This window comes from Thunnus maccoyii, chromosome 10 (genome assembly GCF_910596095.1).
Source record: "Thunnus maccoyii chromosome 10, fThuMac1.1, whole genome shotgun sequence".
Lineage (NCBI taxonomy): Eukaryota > Metazoa > Chordata > Actinopteri > Scombriformes > Scombridae > Thunnus > Thunnus maccoyii.
The window spans coordinates 31,180,892-31,188,463 of NC_056542.1; the positions used below are offsets into that span (position 1 = coordinate 31,180,892).

A 7,572-nucleotide genomic window follows, 5' to 3' on the forward strand; every position below is an offset into this window, starting at 1 on the left:
ACCTGTGATTCCTCGCTCTAAAGCCCTCCAGGAGCCTCCTCTGGGGTGCATTTAGGGGATCGGAAGATCCTTGATGATGGTGGAGGGGGAACAATTTCCGGGTCACCAGAGGAGAGAGGACGTGAGGAAGCATAAATTAGCCTAATGAAAAGAGCTCCGTGTTTTGCTGTGAAAGCCAGCAGGTACAGTTAGGGACTCAGAAAGCAGACGTTAAACCCAGCAAAACCATCCAAGGTGAGCAACACTCCATCCACAGCTGTCTTCCCTGGTGTCTCACAAGCTTTCTACTCTGGTTCTCTGGAAACTCTGTAATCAAAGAAAATGTTTTGTTAAGTTGAAAACAGATGCCTTAAATTAATATGAAAACTTTCATTTGATGGCCCAGGATAAACATGCAAGTTAATCCTGGGCAAATACTGCTAGTTACATAGGTAATTGTTTATTTAAGCCAAATTCCACATCCATGGACCAGTCAATTATATTTATTATGTGTATTATTTTCATTCTCTCATTCAACCCATGATCCAATGTCTCAATTTGATTCAATTTCCAATTCAGTATCGATTTAGTTTGGGATATTTCTAACTAATGCTGTAAATTGTACAAGGAACCCTCTAACCTGGTACATTATTAAAAAAATATTAATGTTTACATTAAGAATTGACCCCAAAGCAGTTACATTAGTGTACTTTTTATTTGTTACCTTGGTTAGCATTTAGTTCTGTTAGCTCTGTTATTCGTTTGAAATACATAGTATATTTCAAATGGCTAACACACATTAGCCATGTTGTGGTGTCCTCACGGCAGCTATCAGCAGCTCAAACTCTATTTTAGTTAATAAAAGTATTTTCAATGCTTACCTTCTACATACAGTATGTGTGTGAGCATGCTACATACATACAACACTGTGATTGGTCAGTTGCAATGATGGTCCTGGAGCAACATTAATTATGATGTCATAGGAACCACACCAACACGTTGATATCAGATTGTGTGTATAAACATACAATGAATGACAGTTAAACAGCAGTGAAATCATTTGCACATAAGGTCGAACAAAGAGAGTCCAAAACAGACTTCAGTTCCCACCATGCTGTGCGAAACTCACACCCAGGTCTGAAATCCGGCAGAGTCAAACTGTTGGCTGTTTCCACAGCCACGAGGAAGTAACCCCTGTACGTACGTTATTGCTAATTTTTATTAACTTTTTTGCATACTCATTTATCTTTTGTTATGTTTTATTCTGTTATATGCTAATAATCTCTTCAACCCAACTATATCTGAATGATGGGACCATCTCGGACTGGGCTCTGGTGACTGGACTGGTTGGCACAGCTTCCAGTCAGAGGACCTGATCCCTGCCAAGCCCCTCTCCCAATAGAAAGCTACTGCTCAGACCCAGTTGAACAGACTCCCCCTGTAGGGGTGGGGGCTGTTCTAAAGGTCATCTGACTTCAACAGGCCAGCTACCTCCTACAGGCCTGGTGGTGGCCTAAAGCAGGCGAGAGCAAAGAAAACAAGGAAGAGGAGAAGGGGAAAAGAGCTAAAACTAAGAAAAAAAGGATAAAACAAGCAAACAAACAAAAATTAAAAGGAAGGGAAAACAAATAGAAATACATAAAATTCTCCCCTGACTCAGCTGTCCTGACCTGACCTGGCCCCAGATTCACCCCAGCGCCTCTTTGCCCTTGGAGCCCAACCAGAGATACCCTCCAAGAGCATTGTACGTATATTATTATTAATTTCTTTATTTTTTCTTTCATCCTTTGGTTAATACAGTCTCCTGCTTATGCTCTGTCTCTCCTCTGTTTCTTTCACACAGAAAACCCACCCACACTAACACACACACACCTACCTAAACACATGCATGCTACAGTAAGAAAATCTAAGCCAAACATTATGGCTTTTTTGTTTGTTTGCTCTTTTGTCGTTCTTGTTGCTGCTGTTTTGCCTTCTCTCTTTTTGTTTCTGTTTGAGTGTAGTTTTCCCTATTGTCTTTTGCTCTGTCATATGATGCTTGTTTTCATATTGGTCACTTGTGTCGCACTATAAACAACAACAACAACAACAACAAACAAAAAAAACATGTAACTATCAAAGAGAGAAAACAAAAATAAATGCCTCGACAAATAGCTTAAAAAAAGCTAACTAATTCTCTAGGCACTAGGGAAGACTTGAAAGCTATGAATATAAGAAGCTTTTTCAAAAAGAAAAAGGATGAAGGCAACAAAGTGCAGGCAAGGATATCCATAATGACATTTTTGTGGATATCCCTAATGACATTTTTACTACTCAAAATGTGTTTTGGATATTCAAAATTACATTATGGATATCTGGAATGGTTTTTCATTTTGGATATCTGAAATTAAAATTATGACTAGTAAGAATTGGATTGTAGATACCTGAAATGGGAGTTTCTCCTAGTAAGAATTCTATTGCAGATATCCAGAATGTTCATTCTAGATATTAAAAATGTAATTTGTGGATATCTGACACTTGACATATCAATACACATGAATGACAAAAGTGACGTCATTTGTCCTAGGAGGAATGTCATTGTGGATATCTGAAATGTTTATTTTGACTATGAAGAAATATATTACAGATATCTGCAATACATATCCAGTCTAGCTATTAAATGTTAAAACAGCCAGTTATGCTTTTTAAGGATTTTTAGATATCTTAAATTTATTTTTGACTAGTACAATCAAAGTTGTAGCCATTTTGAAATACAGTTTCAAAATAGTAATAATGTTATTGTGGATATCTTTAATTACTATTCTGACTAGTGAGAATACAGTTTTGGCTGGGAAAAATGCTATTGTGGATATCTAAAATGTAATTACAGAGAGGAGTGTGGTTAAATGTTAATACTGCTTGCCATAGGAGTGCGATAGACAGATGAGACACCAAAAGAGCTACTAGAGAGGTGAAAAAGAGGTGAGTATCAGATTGACAAAGTATGTTAACTCTATGTCTTATCTATCTAAATCCAAATTTGTCACAGTTTAAAAAGGAGCCCTTGTCACACAATAGAAGCAGAAACTATGAGACCAGGATTGGTCAATTTTCAGAACAAAGCATTGGCAACATACAGTCTAGCATAGGACTGCTTCATCAACGTCAAGGCTCTTATATTTTTTTAGGGTTTTACTCCTGTTACTGAAAATAAAATAATGACATTGAATGAGAACTCAACTTGCACTCATTTTCTTTATTTTCATTTCATATTGTGGAAGCCAGCCTTCACACCTGACTGGAACCTTCTGGTAGAGTACAGTGTCTCACATCTTATATTCATTTTGGGTGAAAATCTAAATATTTCTGTGCTGGGCTACGCCTCCAATGTCTCAAGATCCTCAAGATATATATACACACACACACACACACATATATATATAAAATACACACTGGACGGTTAAAACACTAATGTCAATTTAAAAAAAACTTTAGCTCCACTTTTTGCTGAAGAGTTTTTGCTAGCTACTTATTTTATGGTCCTTTTTCTGACATTATTATTTGATGCTGCACGTCAATTAATGCTGGTGCGGGTCGACCTAGCGTAGCTCCTACTCCCCCGGTAGTTCCCGAGCAGCCGGTAAGCCAGGGTGGCTAGGTGACTGTCAGAAATAAACATTGCCCTAAGCAGAAGCCCACAGTTCACCACTAACCAGTTCACATTTCAAACAGGTTCTCCCCACTCAGCGACACACCTGCTGAGAAACAAACTCTGATTATTGGCAGCTCCATAGTGAGAAACGTGAAGTTAGCAACACCAGTAGCCATAGTCAGAGCGGGCGACATAGCCAGAGCGGGTGACATAGAATCAAATTTAAAACTGCTGGCGAAGGGTAACATAAATATGGTACGATTGTTATTCATTTCGGCGGTAACGACTCCCGATTACGCCAATTGGAGGTCACCAAAATTAATGTTGAGTCGGTGTGTGCGTATGCGAAGACAATGTCTGGGCCCCTGCCTAATCTGACCAGTGATGGCATGTCACAATTCAACCGCTGGCTGTCGTGGTGGTGTCCAGCAAATTATGTGGGCTTCATTAATAATTAGCAGACTTTCTGGGGAAAACCTGGTCTGATTAGGAGAGACGGCATACATCCCACTTAGGATGGAGCCGCTCTCATATCTAGAAATATGGCTGAGTTTATTAAAAGACCAAAACCATGACAACCCAGAGTTGAGACCAGGAGGCAGAGTTGCAGTCTTACACTCTTCTCTGTGCTTCCATTAGAGCGGTTACCCACCCACATAGAAACTGTGTCTGTCCCCCGACCATTTAAATCAATTAAATCTAAAATAAATAAAAGAGGAGTCATTCATAAAAATCTAAAACAAATTAACACCGTGCCTGCAATTGTTCAACAAAATAGGAGAATTAAATGTGAACGCTTAAACATTAGATCACTATCATCTAAAGCTGCATTAGTAAATGATCTAATCTCAGATCATCACATTGATGTATTTTGTCTTACTGAAACCTGGTTGTGTCATGAAGAATATGTCAGCCTTAATGAATCCACTCCCCCCAGTCATATTAACACTCACATTCCTCGAGATACTGGCTGAGAAGGTGGAATCACAGTCATCTTCAACTCAAGCCTTATTGTCAACCCTAGACCTAAATTTAATTATAATTCATTTGAAAACCTTGTTCTTAATATCTCTCACCCAACCTGGAAAACCTTACAGCCAATTCTATTTGTTATAGTGTACCGTCCTCCTGGTCCATACTCTGAATTCTTATCTGAATTCTCAGAGTTTTTAATCAAACTTAGTCCTTAGTACAGATAAAGTAATTAAAGTAGGTGACTTTGATATTCATGTGGACGTCGATGATGATAGTCTTAGCACTGCCTTTATCTCAATATTAGACTCAATTGGCTTCTCTTAGAGTGTAAATAAACCCACTCACTGTCTTAATCACATCCTTGATCTTGTGCTGACTTATGGCATTGAAATTGAACATTAATAGTTTTTCCACAAAATCCTATTTTATCAAACCATTACTTGATAACTTTTGAATTCCTATTACTGGACTGCACGCCATTAGACAAAAATGTCCTCACTAGATGCCTATCTGATAGTGCTGTAGCTAAATTTAAGGAAGCAATTCCATCGGTACTGAATTCAGTGCTATGTCTCAATACTTCAGAGGACTCCTATGCTAATTTTAGTCCCTCCCAAATTGATAATCTTGTTGATAGTGCTGTAGGCTCATTGCGAATAACACTCGACTCCATCGCCCCTTTCAAGGAAGATAATAAAACATATGAGGTTAGCTCCATGGTATAACTCCCAAACCCACAAATTAAAGCAAACATTGTGAAAATTTGAAACAATTTGGCGTTCCACCAAACTAGAAGAATCTCACCTAACCTGGCAAGATAGTCTTAAAACATATAAGAAAGCCCTCTGTAATTCCAGAGCCTCCTATTACTCATCATTAATTGAGGAGACAGCACTTTGGCCAAGCTGACAAAGAGTCATAACTCTATTGATCCATGTATTCCAATGGCTCTCGGTAGTGATGAGCTTCTTTAATGATAAAATTCTAACAATTAGAGACAAAATTCAACAGTCTCTGCCCTCAACAGGCTCCAATTTATCCACAAACTCAGGAACCTTAGAAGCAGCTGTGAAACCTGACATATGTTTGGACTGTTTTTCTCCAATTGACATTTCTGAATTAACTTCAACGATTTCTTCATCCAAACCTTCAAACTGTCTCTTAGACCCCATCCCAACTAGACTGCTTAAGGAAGTCTTACCCTTAATTAGCACTTCTTTACTAGATATGATCAATCTGTCTTTAGTAACAGGCTACGTACCACAGTCCTTTAAAGTAGCTGTAATTAAACCTCTTCTTAAGAAGCCTACTCTCGATTCAGGCGTCTTAGCCAACTATAGACCCATATCTAATCTTCCATTGCTCTCTAAGATCCTTGAGAAAGCAGCCGCCAATCAGTTGTGTGACTTTCTAGATAACAATAGTTTATTTGAAGATTTTCAGTCAGGATTTAAAGCGCATCATAGCACAGATACAGCGCTGGTGAAGGTCACAAATGACCTCCTGACTACATCAGACAAAGGATTTGTCTCTGTACTTGTCTTGTTAGATCTTAGTGCTGCATTTGACACAATTGATCATCAAATCCTTACAGAGACTGGAATATTTAATTGGCTTTAAAGGAACTGCATTGAGCTGGTTTAAATCCTATTTATCAGATCGATTTCAGTTTGTATATGTTAATGATGAATCCTCCATGAAGGCAAAAGTTAGATACGGGGTTCCACAAGGTTCTGTTCTTGGACCAATACTATTCACCTCGTATATGCTTCCTTTATGTAATATTATTTGAAAACACTCCATGAATTTTCATTGCTATGCAGATGATACCCACATACATTTATCAATGAAGCCAGATGAAACCAATCAGTTAACTAAACTCCAAGCATGCCTTAAGGACATAAAGACTTGGATGACCTGCAATTTTCTGCAACTAAACTCAGACAAAACTGAAGTTATTGTGCTTGGCCCTCAACACCTTAGAAACACATTATCTAATGTTTTAGCTAATCTAGATGGCCTCCAGTACCACTGTAAGGAATCTGGGAATTATTTTTGATCAGGATATGTCCTTTAACTCCCACATGAAACAAATTTCAAGGACTGCCCTTTTTCACTTATGTAATATTGCAAAAATCAGGCACATCCTGGCCCTAAAAGATGCAGAAAAAAATAGTCCAGGCATTTGTTACTTCTAGGCTGGATTATTGCAACTCATTATTATCAGGCTGCCCTAACAATGCAGTTGCATGTGTACTGACTAAAACTAGAAAAAGAGAACATATTTCTCCCATCTTAGCTTCACTGCAATGGCTTCCAGTAAATTGAATTTAAAATCCTTCTCCACACCTACAAAGCTCTTAATAGTCAGGCACCATTATATCTTAAAAAGCTCATAGTACCCTACTACCCCACTAGAACGTGTATGTAGGCTTACTGGTGGTTCCAACAGTCGACAAAAGTAGAATGGGAGGCAGAGCCTTCAGCTATCAGGCTCCTCTCTTGTGAAACCATCTTCCAGATTGGGTCTGGGGGGCAGACACCCTCTCTACGTTTAAGAGTAGGCTGAAAACTTTCCTCATATAGTTAGGACCGGCCAGACTCGCCTTGGACCAGCCCTTAGTTATGCTGCTATAGGCCTAGACTGCCGGGGGACTTCCATTGATGCACTGAGCTCCTCTCTCCTCTTCTCCATCTGTATGTATTCATTTACTATTAATGCATGTTACTAACTTTACATCTTCCCCGGAGTTCTTTGTGCTTTCTCATCCACAGGAAACCCCATAAACCGTACTGATGTGTTGATGTCCTTCTTCTGTCCTTCTTCTGCCCTTCTCCAGCTGTTAGTTGTTGCTAGTCATGTATCTATTGTTGTTGTTGTTGTTGTTGCTGCTGTTGTTCTGCTTCTCTGTGTCCCCCCCCCCCCCCCCACCCTTTTCTCTCTCTCTCAACCCAACCGGTCAAAGCAGATGGCCGCCCACTTAGAG

General features: G+C 39.1%; 1 long non-coding RNA gene across 1 annotated transcript; it reads left to right on the forward strand.

Annotated features, from left to right (window-relative positions):
• The first annotated feature begins 1,343 nt into the window (after positions 1 to 1,343).
• LOC121904946 lies at positions 1,344 to 4,042 on the forward strand. Its single transcript, XR_006098320.1, has 3 exons — positions 1,344 to 1,723; positions 2,887 to 2,940; positions 3,244 to 4,042. It is a non-coding gene; the product is annotated as an uncharacterized LOC121904946 (long non-coding RNA).
• The last annotated feature ends 3,530 nt before the right edge of the window (positions 4,043 to 7,572 follow it).